Source organism: Sorex araneus, chromosome 2, assembly GCF_027595985.1.
Source record: "Sorex araneus isolate mSorAra2 chromosome 2, mSorAra2.pri, whole genome shotgun sequence".
NCBI classification, from domain to species: Eukaryota; Metazoa; Chordata; class Mammalia; order Eulipotyphla; family Soricidae; genus Sorex; species Sorex araneus.
Window position 1 is genome coordinate 65947998 of NC_073303.1, and position 11949 is coordinate 65959946.

Below are 11949 nucleotides of genomic sequence, written 5' to 3' on the forward strand. Positions count from 1 at the left end.
TTTTATTGAAAGTTGCTAAATGCCTGTGGTAACCTACCCAGGGTTACCAGCCTGATAGACTGTAAGCACAGCTTTACTTGACAACTTCAGAAAGCATGTTGCCATAGAAATGAGTAAAATAGACACTGTTTTATGGATATTTTGCAAGACTGCATTTATCAAACCTATAAAGTGTTCACAAACTTCAGTTCTTTATTAATAGCAGCAAATTTTATCTTCCTAAAAGTGTGTATATTAAACCAATGTGTGCTCGGTAATTAAGGAACGCACATCCTCAACAGAAAGAGCATTGCTTATAGAACATTAGGTTTCCTTCCAGTGCTTTTGCTTGTATTAAATAGCTATGTGAGTCACACCAAGGTGTGTTGAGTTGCCATCTTGGCCACTATCAGTGGTGTTTGCCATCTGGGCCACTGTCAATGGTTATCAAAGCTAGATCACACTTGCACGTGCACAATCAGTTCTCTGTCAATTTTGCCACAGCCCCAAAGTGCTATAATTTGTATGTTTACTTTTATGTCATGATTGCCATTGTACCTGTAAAGTTTTGGGTTCTACTGTCACTTGAACTAATGTCTGAGAAAATTTTATTGGCAATAAACTGGCAAGCTGAAAGATGTAGGAAATTATCCTAAACACAATCTTTTTGTTAAAAGGTCACAGGAAAAGATTTTAGTAGAGAAAGAGAACAGGGAAGCACATTTTTTAAAAAAGAAAATAATCTTTATAAAATGTAAAGAACCATGACTTAATAACCAGCCTCTACAGCACCCAGTTTAACAGCATCCTCTAACAGGGGACTGGGACTCCTTGGGAAATGACTATTCTAATGTGGTGTGGAGAATTTTATAGCATCAAAATGGCAAGCCTATAAACCAAAATGCAACAAACTCCCACAAACAAAATAATAAACCCCTGGCTATACAGTGATGAAGTTGATTCAGACAGACACAGAAAAAGTAGAAAGAAAAAGTTTAGCAACAAACAGTGATCCTTTTCTTTTAATAACCCAGAGTATAAAATATATTTTCCCAAGTTCCCAGTATAGCAAAATTATTCACTATAAAAATATGGAAGGTAACTGAACAAATCTTCTCTTGGATTATTTCAAAATAATTTGTTCATTCCTGTTGCTGATTAACAGGAGTCTGAACATTAGTAAGCACAGAGATCACATAGTGTCTCCTTCTTAAAGATATAATAGGGAAAGCCCGCATATAAGTCATTTTTCATTGGAGAAACTTACTCTGAGTCAGCTTGATAATCAGGGCGAACATTCACAGTGAAAACGTGGTTGCATTCTTGTGATGAGGTTATTAGGATGACACCTTACCCGGGGTCTTCTTCCTCAAAGCTCTTTACCTCAGTCTCATCATGAGAAAAATGCCAATTGGAATCCACTCTTTCACATTGTCTCAGATATTTAAAAAAAGGGAACTATTTTTTTTAAAGAGATGATTTTTATTGAACTTATTTTGAAAGATGTGAGGGGAGAGAAAGAGAGAAATATGTGTTCTGGAGAGGACACTGGTCTTCTCCCGAGTGGAAATAGGCAAGCCCAGAAGCAGAGAGACAAGTGAGATACACGTTCAAGAGAGAGAACACACAGGCTTGACAAACAGGTCAAAAGGGAAATTCTTAAATAAGAAAAAGGTTTGAATGTGGTGATACCTTTAATACACTCTTAGAATGTAGAAAGTACTTGAAATTCTTTCCTTTTCACACTGAATCTTTTTCCTTTTAAAAAATTAGCACTTAGAAACTTATGTTATTCTTAGTATATGTGTTTGTTTTGGACTAAAGATTTAAGGCTAAACCAGGCTTCCAAAGCATTTGTTTCAACTTCACATCGTTATAAGTCTTGCCTACTGTGTTCTTATTTATTCGTTTTTACATCCCAACTACAGATTAATTCAGGAAAACTGGAAAATGAGCTCATATCTGTAATGACAAATCTGAAATAGTCTTGGATCGAACAACTTCTCTCAAGGACTAGAGATAAATCAAAGTGACTGAAATTCTGTACAGTCTTAGAACTGTTCCACCCAGGAGACATGGCATGTGACAGAGATGAACTCTTAATCGTATGAAGAGTGAACCTTCCCGGATTTCCTAGACTAAATCTGTTTAGCTATAATCTCCCCCTTAAGATTATCAGTCCTTTTAAGATGTGTTTATTATAGGAAAATAAATATAGGGAGCTGAGGTCAGCTCTATGTCTTGTAAGATATTTGTCTAGAGCAGAAGTTGTGGTATCTGGCGATGTGGTAGAAGCAGGCAGAATAGGACCTGAACATCCCTTTGCTCTTCAGTTTCTTTGTGTATTTGCTTTCAATGCCATGCATTTGCACCAAAGCCTAGCACTGAAATTAAACCTTCAGCTTTGTCTTCAATTGGCCCCATATTTTCTACCCATTTTACTGGGGTAGAAAAAGTATTATGAAAAGTGTTTTTATCTTGTGCTTTTCCTATTTGTTTTGTTTTGGTGTTGTGTAACTGCTTCTTCTGTTAGGCAGTGGATTTAGTAGAATTCTAGAATAGCATTGTAATTATAGTGAGGAACTTATTAGTGATTTGATAAAAGTGGTGTTTTTATGTAGGTATTGCCGTTTTTCAGTATCAGTTCAGACCACTAAACTGGCTTCTAAGTAGTTTTATGGGCAATGGCCTCTAACGTGTAATGATATGTGCAGCACATCTCATTGTTTTAGAAAAATATAAAAATTGAGTTATAATTCAAGTTTATATTATAGAACACTTATAATTGTATTAAGTTAATTTAAATATAATTTATAAATATATAATTAAATGTAAGGATGTATTATGTAATTAAAATAGTTTATATATATAAAATTCCTGCATGTAAAGGAAAATTCTTGATTATTAAATGCCAAAAGCATTAGGATTAATGCCTCATAGTTTTAGAATTATACAGTGATAAATGGAGTATTCTCTTGAGATTTTTTATAAAACAATGTAGATTATTGAAAGAATTTAATTCCTCCATAAAGATATGCTCACATTTTACATATGAGCAGAACTGAATGACTCAAGTGCATTGAAAATGCTAAAGTATTCTTTTGTGGGGGTGAAGGTGTTCAGCCACACCAGGCCATGCTCAGGGCTAGCTCCAGACTCTGCACTCCGTGTGGTATTAAAGCACTAGAAGGGGTACTGGTTTTCACTCAGTGCTTGCCTGGCATGACATTTATGCTCTGTCACTCATAATATTAAGACTTGAGGGGCTGGAGCGATAGATAGCACAGCAGGTAGGGCATTTTCCTTGCACGTGGCTGACCCGGGTTCGATTCCCAGCATCCCATATGGTCCCCTGAGCACCGCCAGGGGTGATTCCTGAGTGCAGAGCTAGGAGTGACCCCTGTGCATCGCCGGGTGTGACCCAAAAAGAAAAAAAAAGACTTGAAGGACTTTTTAACATGCGCCACCCCTACTGGTGTTGGAGGGGTGGGGCCTAGGCCACTCCAGCTCAGCCCAACTCTGCTGCCTTTGGGCCTGGACCGAAGCTGCCTTAGTTGAGGGCTAGTGGCGCTGAGTCACCAAACCACATGGGTGTCATGCCTGAAGTCCAACTCGGGACCTCACACATGCCAGGCACGCATTTCAACCCTTTGAGCTGTGTTCCGGGTTCCTTGTATTTGAAATAAGTGCTCTATGTTGAGTTGTATATCTCTGCCTTCACTCCTTATTTGAGAACCACTTAGAGTTCAGAGAGAGTTAAAGGGAAGGAACAGAGGTTATTACAAAGGCAAAGGAAGAAAAGTTTATTATAAAGTAGAGAACTAGAGAGGTGCACTTGAGTCGGAACCCACAGGGGCCTCTGAAGAGGCTTGGGTAGAGCTGCATGGCTGGGAGATCTGTTTTTTTGTTTTGTTTTAATTAATTAATTATTAACTAATTTTTGCTTTTTTGGGTCATGCCTGGTGATACACAGTGGTTACTCCTAGCTCTGCACTCAGAAATTACTCCTGGCGGTGCTCAGGGGAGCATATGGGATGCTGGGAATCGAAGCCGGGTTGGCCGCGTGCAAGGCAAATGCCCTACCCGCTGTGCTCTCGCTCCAGCCCCTTATTTTATTTATTTATTTTATTTTATTTATTTATTTATTTGCTTTTTGGGTCACACCTGGCAATGCAAAGGGGTTACTCCTGGCTTTGCACTCAGAAATTACTCCTGGCGGTGCTCAGGGGACCATATGTGTTTTAATTTTAAAAAATATTTTCATAAAGTTTTTCACAGTAATGGATTACATTCAATATTTCAACACCAGTCCCACCACCATTACACCTTCCCACCACCATTATTTTGAATTTCCCCGCCACCACTGAAATATACCTAAAAGGCAGCTGCTAGATAATTTAGTTTGTATTAGATGCTATTTAAGCAGGGAGATCTTCGCTTCCGGGAGTGGGTTATCATGTCAGCTGGTTGCCATATGGTCCTGGTCGCCTTTTGGTCCAAGCAAATTTCACACCTCCTACGTATTTCATATCACATTTGTCTCTGTGTGACCTATTGTAATATGCTTGCTACTAATAAACATGTATTGTCTTTTGAATCTTATAAAACAGCAGAAGAGTTCTCTTTGTTTCATTGTTGAGTGCTGAGGAAGGTGCCCATGGTCAATGTGACATAAATTTCTAGGATCAATCTGAAAAAAAGATCAAATTCTGCAGTCATTACTGTCTCCAGATTTCAAAATAAGACATGGATGGAAGATATTTATCTGTGTGTTTAGTCTTTAAAAGTGTAATTTTAGGTTTAAACAAAATCTGAAAATGAATTTTTTTTTACATTTATTTCTGAATTCTCAGGGAAATATTTGCACTTGGGAGACAGGGATAATGATGAAAGGGTAAGCATCATGGTTGATGGTCTAGAACGTGATCACAGAGTATCATTGAATACCAAGAATAAGTAAATTACAACATCAATAGGGTATCAATTATTTTAATTTATAAACAGTTCTAAAAAGCCATGATGCCTTTTCTTTGTGCTGTTGTGAAATATGAAAGAAGATAACAGTGACATATTTGACAATAATAGAAAGAAATTCTTCTTTCCCATAAACCGTGCTTGAACACAAGGAAGCATCAACTGCATGCTGATTGAGCAACAAACATTCTCTTTTCCCATCTACTACTGAAAATATTTACTGGTGAATACTCGAACCTTACATTGTCTCATGAGTTTTACTCACCTTTTAATTGTGTTTGTGTTGGGGCAGGAACCCCCAAATAGATATTGTCTAAAGTTTTATAAATTACTTGGTAGATATCACTATCTAAAATTTTAAAGAAATAAAAAACGTGGATTTTAAATGTATGTGGTGTGTGTGTGTGTGTGTGTGTGTGTGTCTGTGTGTGTCTGTGTGTGTTTGTGGTTATGGAAGGATTTTAGTTTTACAATCCTTTGAAAAAATTCACTTATTTTCTGCATAAGTGATATTTTTTTTCAAGCAGTAGCAATTTCACAAATTAAAATTCAGAGAGAAAAAGTGCTTCTGTAGCATCCACCTAGTTAGACTGTAGCTGAAGTCTGAGTTATGGGGCGGCTCACCCCCACAGTATGGCCTTCTCCCCATAACCCATCTTGTTCTTTCTCTGCTGAGAAAGTATTTCAGGCTGTCCTACACTAGGGACAGTAGCATTGAAAATCCTCTCATAACTTTTACTTTACTTTGGGATCAAAACACTTTCAATTAAATCGATTACTTAAATATTCCTTACTAATAGAAAATAAAATCCTCGGATTATTAGATCAGACAGTCTCTGCAGTTATGAATCAATAGTGCTCACTTGTTATGGGTTTCATTATGGACTTATTACTTCTAGATTGCTTCGTCTAGGTTTCTCTAGGTTCCATTGCTAAAATAAATGGCATAACCAACTTTCTCTGCGCATATGTTGGTGACTGGAGCATAGACACAAATGTCTCCTCTTATGCTTCTGTCTACTCAGAAAAGCCTGATTTTTATTGACAAGATGCTTATTTATACTGAGAAGGTTGTAAATTTAACACATGATTCATTCAGTCTAAAATTTGCCGCTGCTGCTTTTTTGGTCATATTTGGTGGTGCTCAGGGGTACTCCAGTTTTGTCCTTGGAGATTACTCCTGACAGTGCTCAGAGATCACACGTCAGGCATAAAGCCTTAGTATGTAACACACGCACTCTAGCCCTTTGAGCTGTATCCTTGACTATAAATAGCTTTCAACCTAGGAGTTTTTAATCAAACTTGCCTTCTGTACTATCTCTCCTACCCCAGACTTCAAGTTCCAGAAAAGTCTTTTGTTTTAAGTTTTATATATCAATACAAATCACTATCTATCTATCACTATCATCCTGTTGATCCTCGATTTGCTCAAGCAGGCCCAGTAATGTCTCCATTCGTCCTAGCCCTGAGATTTTAGCAGCCTCTCTTTACTTGTCCTTCCCAACCGTGCCACGTTAGAGGTTCTTTCAGGGTCAAGAGAATGAGACCCATCATTGTTACTGTATTTAGCAAATGAATACGCTTGATCAAGGGAGTTTGCCAGGCTCTCCCTTGATCAATACAAATAAAATTGCAAATGGAAAGAAATACTAAAGGTGATAAAGGAAGAAATAAGGTGGGGAGGAAGGAAGAAGAGAGAAGGAAGGAAGAAAGGAAAGGGAGGGAGGAAGGAAGGGAATAAATGGTGGCTTATTCAAGTCTACTTCTATTAATTATTAACAGTAAAATCTGAAAAATAAGATCACTTAGAGAAAACTGATAAGGGCACATTAACAATATATTGACAGGAGGCAAGTTTGATTAATAATTCCTGAGGTCAAAGCTATTTATAGCCACAATGATGAAATGCAGAGGCAATTTGCAGTGTTCAACAGTTAATATTTTGGGGCACTTTTGGACTATTCTTTTTCTATTTTTAAACAATGCATCTTATATAGGGTCTGGAAAAATCATTACCCATTAGTCATTCAAAGAAACTATGGAGTGAATGAAATGATTAATTGATAGAAAAAGCATTTTGCAGAAAGAATAATAGTTGTTATTTTATTAATTTATTTGTACCATTCAGTGTTCAGGATTCTAATTATGTGGATGCTTAGGTAGTTGCCCAATAGAAATGATTGCAATTTTCCATCATTTAACTTTATAATGATTTGAAATTATAATGATGGATTTCTGATCTCTATTTGCATATTTATTTTCTGAAGTATAAACATATAATAAAATTTAAAATTATTCCTCCCTAGTAATATTGGCTATGGATGACTTGTACCAACCTATTGATATATGCCTTGCTGATAGCACCTTGGTCTCCTTAGTTGAATATTATTGAAGAAATAAAATTAGCAGCATAATCTCCAACCACCCCCAAAACTGCACAGAAGTAACAGAAAATAAATGTTTTATTTACAAATAAAACACTGAAAGGACAGTATATCAGGCTGAGTGCTTTCCTTGCACAAGGCTGACCCAGGTTCTATCCCTGGGACCCTATAAGGTCCCCTGAGCCTACCAGGAATGGTCACTGAGTAGAAATCAGGAGTGAGCTCTTAGCACCACCAAAATACAAGGTCCCCCTCCACCAAATACTGCATATTATAGGAAATCCACAAAGAAACCTAAAATCTGCGAGGGAAATCTCATTCATATTTAACCACATACAGCCCTTTCTGTATATGCTCTTCAAATAAGCCTAATTTTCAAGTAGAAGGACTTAACAGCAGTTTGTCATTAATGTTTCATTCTAGATTCACTTGGCAATTAGACCTATCTGGTACTAGCTAACTGGCTTTATCTAGAAGAAAAACAAATTTCTCATACCTGTATGATGGATATTAGTCTTGTAACTTGTAAGACACTGCTCAAGAAAGTTAGCCTCCAGTCCCCACCCCCCAGGAACTGGGAGATCAGTTATGTCTGCTTCGATGTTTACATTTCAAAGAGATGCTTCCCTGGTCCTTGAGAAAGACTTTACTGGGTCATAAAACTGTCAAAAGGTCTATCTAGTTTCAAAAAGATTAAAGAATATTTGGAAGGCAGGGGAAAGTACACATTTTTTGAAGTAAGTATTTGAGAAAGAGGAGGGGAAGGAAATCTCCTTCTCACAGGGAGTTAATCTTTTTCTTTTGGATTTGTTTTCATGATTACACTAGCCTTGATTTCTTTCAGCATTATCATGCAGATGTTATAAGGGCAGAGAGCAGGGAAGCTTTCATTTTCTCTTGAAATTTTCTCATTTTACAAAATCATTTGTATAATTTTATTGTGTGATAAGTTTAGATTATACATTGCATAAATATTCACTAGTATTAATAAATGATTTATCATTAATAAAATAATTACTTGTACTACTAATAATTAAGAGTCCACTGTGGCTGCAGCTCATAGCCCCGCCCCAGAACATGCTGCATGGGAGGGGGGCGCAGATGGAGCCCACGTGGGTGCAGCCCCCACTGGGGAACTGGAATGCTCCTGGTGGGGGTTGAGCCAGGGTGAAAGTTCACGGGGGGTTCATGGGACGTGTCTACAGATGGGAATGGATGCATTTCTTTTTTTTAACTTTTAAAATTTTATTTTTATTTATATTATCTGAAGAGAAACTAGAGTATGGAGCAATAGCATAGCGGTAGGGTGTTTGTCTTGCATGCAGCTGACCCGGGTTCGATTCCTCCGTTCCTCTTGGAGAGCCTGGCAAGCTACAGATAATATTCTGCCCACACAGCAGAGCCTGGCAAGTTATTTGTGGCGTATTCGATATGCCCAAAACAGTAACAATAAGTCACATAATGGAGACATTACTGGTGCCCGCTTGAGCAAATTGATGAGCAATGGGACGACAGTGCCACAGTGCTACTAATAATATTTATTATTTAACATCACTCTATTACTACTGAATTAGAATGCCTGATATCTTTGATTTTAATACATTGTTAATATCTGGGCACTTTATTACTTCTTTTAGTCCACAATTTACTCAGTTTTAAAAATTGAAAATTTAGAACCAGAAAGATAGAGTGGGTAAGGAAATTGCCTTGCACATACTCAACCTGGGTTTGATCCATGGAACCACCTATCATTCCATGTATCCTATGAGGAGTGATCCCTGAACACGAAGCCAGGAGTAAGCCTAGAGCACTGTTGGGTGTGGCCTGCAAATAAAGACGTTCAAATGCCAATATTAATAAAAATATTTTACTCAATTTTATAAGCAATCTGATGAGCATCTTATGCCTAGTAACACATTTAATGAATGCAACTTTAACGAATGCATAAATACACAATTATTGCCTTTTGTTTTATAGAAAGGAAAACAGACACAGAAATTCACAGCTGTAGAAATGGACCATGCCCTAGTTTTGTACGGGATGTTGTGTGGAAGAGGACTAGGTGCTTACAGAATGATGTATTGTTAATTGTATTTGGATCCAACTTAACTATGTTGTGAGCACTAAAGAAATGCTATTCCCTGTGATTGTTTTACACATCTCTTGTTGTCCTATGAAAATTGCCTTCTGCAGACCTCCAGTATAATCATCAGCCTTTTCCTCTAATAAGATCAAGTGAATTCAATGAATATTCTCTATAAGCAATACTAGTAAACAGTTTTTAGTGTTGTGAAATTCTGAGTATTTTCGATGCTGCTATTACTTTTAATGTTAACAATAATCAAGTGTAAAATCTTACCTATATAAGGGGATTCTTTGTAACTTGTGACTATTTATCCTAATCACTTGTTCATTCATTGATTGCTGTCAACAGCTATTGATTGCCTTTAAAATGCTAGACCATATGCTAGGTGAGACCATGTTTTAAAAATGTGAAGATAATTAATAGAGAATTGGAATTTAAGCTCAAAGAGTTAACCTATTATAGGGCTTAATATTCAAATAAAATTTGTATGGAACACTAAAAGTAGTCAATATATTATTAATGTGCCCTTGTCATTTTTCTCTAAGTGATCTTGTTTTTCAGTTTTTACTGTCAACTTAATTGAAGTAGACTTGAATGAGACACCATTTCCTTCCCTCCTTCCTCTCCTCCGTCCCTCCTCCCCTCCTTCCCTCTTTCCTTCCCTCCTTGCCTCCCTCCTTCCTTCCCTCTGTCCTTGCCTTCTTCCTTCCTTCCCTCTCTTCCTTTTTCCTCCCTTCCTTCTTTTCTTCCATTCTCCATCTGCTTTAGTATCTCTTTCCATTTGCAATTTTATTTGTATCATTATTTTAAAACAAAAAAAACCCATCAGGAATCTTGAATTCTGGGGTAGGAGAGATAGTACGGAAGGTTTCTTTTTTTTGTTTTGTTTTGTTTTATTTTTTGCTTTTTGGGTCACACTCAGCAATGCTCAGAGGTTACTTCTGGCGCTGCACTCAGGAATTACCCCTGGTGATGCTCAGGGGACCATATGGGATGCTGGGAATCAACTTGGTTGGCTGCATACAAGGGAAACGCCCTACCCACCATGCTATCACTCCAGCCCCCAGAGGGCAATTTTGATCACTAATACTCTGTAATGGCTTCCCAATCGCCGCTGAGTGGAGTCTGAGCAGACTCTCTCCATAAACCCTGATCCCCTGATCCCCCCCATTTCATTACCAAACAAAGACAAAAGCAAACAAAAGGGGGAGTGGAGGACTTGAAATATGAAAAACAATATGTTAAACAAGATTAAATTACTATAGGCAAGAAATCTGAAAATAAAATATTTTAAACATACGAATAATCATAAAAATAATGAAAAGTTTCACTTTTTCTCTTAAGATCAGTCTTGCCCAAATCACTACTAAATGGAGATGAGTGAAGATTTTTGAATAAGTGTAGTATGACCTGAATTGTTTCATTTCAAATTATATATCTGCCTCTTAGTCACTATTTGATTTAGGATGACTTCTGTATATTCCAATCTCCAATTCTGGAAAGAGAGTTGATGCAGTAAGTGAAGACAAAACCATTTTTTGATTATCGTTGTCTGTGGAAGACATGATGATTCCCGCCAGCAAATGAGTAAGTAGGCTTCCCTGGTGGTTTGTGGGAATTGGTTGGGATGGGGGCTGAGAAGGGAGCTACTTTTTTCCTCTCTTCCCACATTGTCCACAAAGCAGCATCTGTGGATCTGTGGAAATCTAGGACTGAAAATCTAGGACTAAAGTAAATCTTTGATGAACTCCTGCAAGGAGCGGCTTACTTCCAAACCACAACCTACAAAATCCATGTTGCCTCTTTTTTTTTTTTAAGTTTGCTTTGTGGGGCCACACTCAGAGTTGCTCAGAGGTTACTCATGGCTCTGCACTCAGAAATCCTGCTGGCCATATGGGATGCCTAAGATCGAGCCCAGGTGGGCAGCATGCAAGGCAAATGCCCTCCCCGCTGGACTATGGCTCCAGCTTAGATGCTGTCTCTTTTGAAACACATTTTGACTTGTTCAGTACACACTTTGTACCATACTTTTTTGAGCCTTTTTTTTTGCTTTTTTTCTTTTAAAGTAGGATAGTTTTCACTGAAACTTATTTAGAAAGATGTGAGGAGGATGAAAAAGAGAATTCTATGTTCAAGAAAGAACACAAGCTTCTCCAGAGTGAAAACAGGCAAGCAAAGGATCAAAACAAGCAAGGGAGCTATGTATTCAGGGAGAAAAGAGCTTGAAGACAAAATCTTCCTTAAGCAATTAACTCATGTGTCCTTTTCTCTTTGGATCTTCTACAATATTCTTACTAAAATATGGTACTTACCTCTAAACATGTCCTAGATATTTGTAGGCTTCATTTTCCTTCATAGCATTTGTCAATATGTAATAGGTGCTATTATCTACTTATTTTTGTTAATTATCACTTGTCTTCTCACTAGAATATAATGACATGCCCAGGTATAAAAGAAATTACCCTATACCCATTTGCAATCTTCAGAGGCTAGACAAGTTGACTAACATCAGATAAATCAGTGATC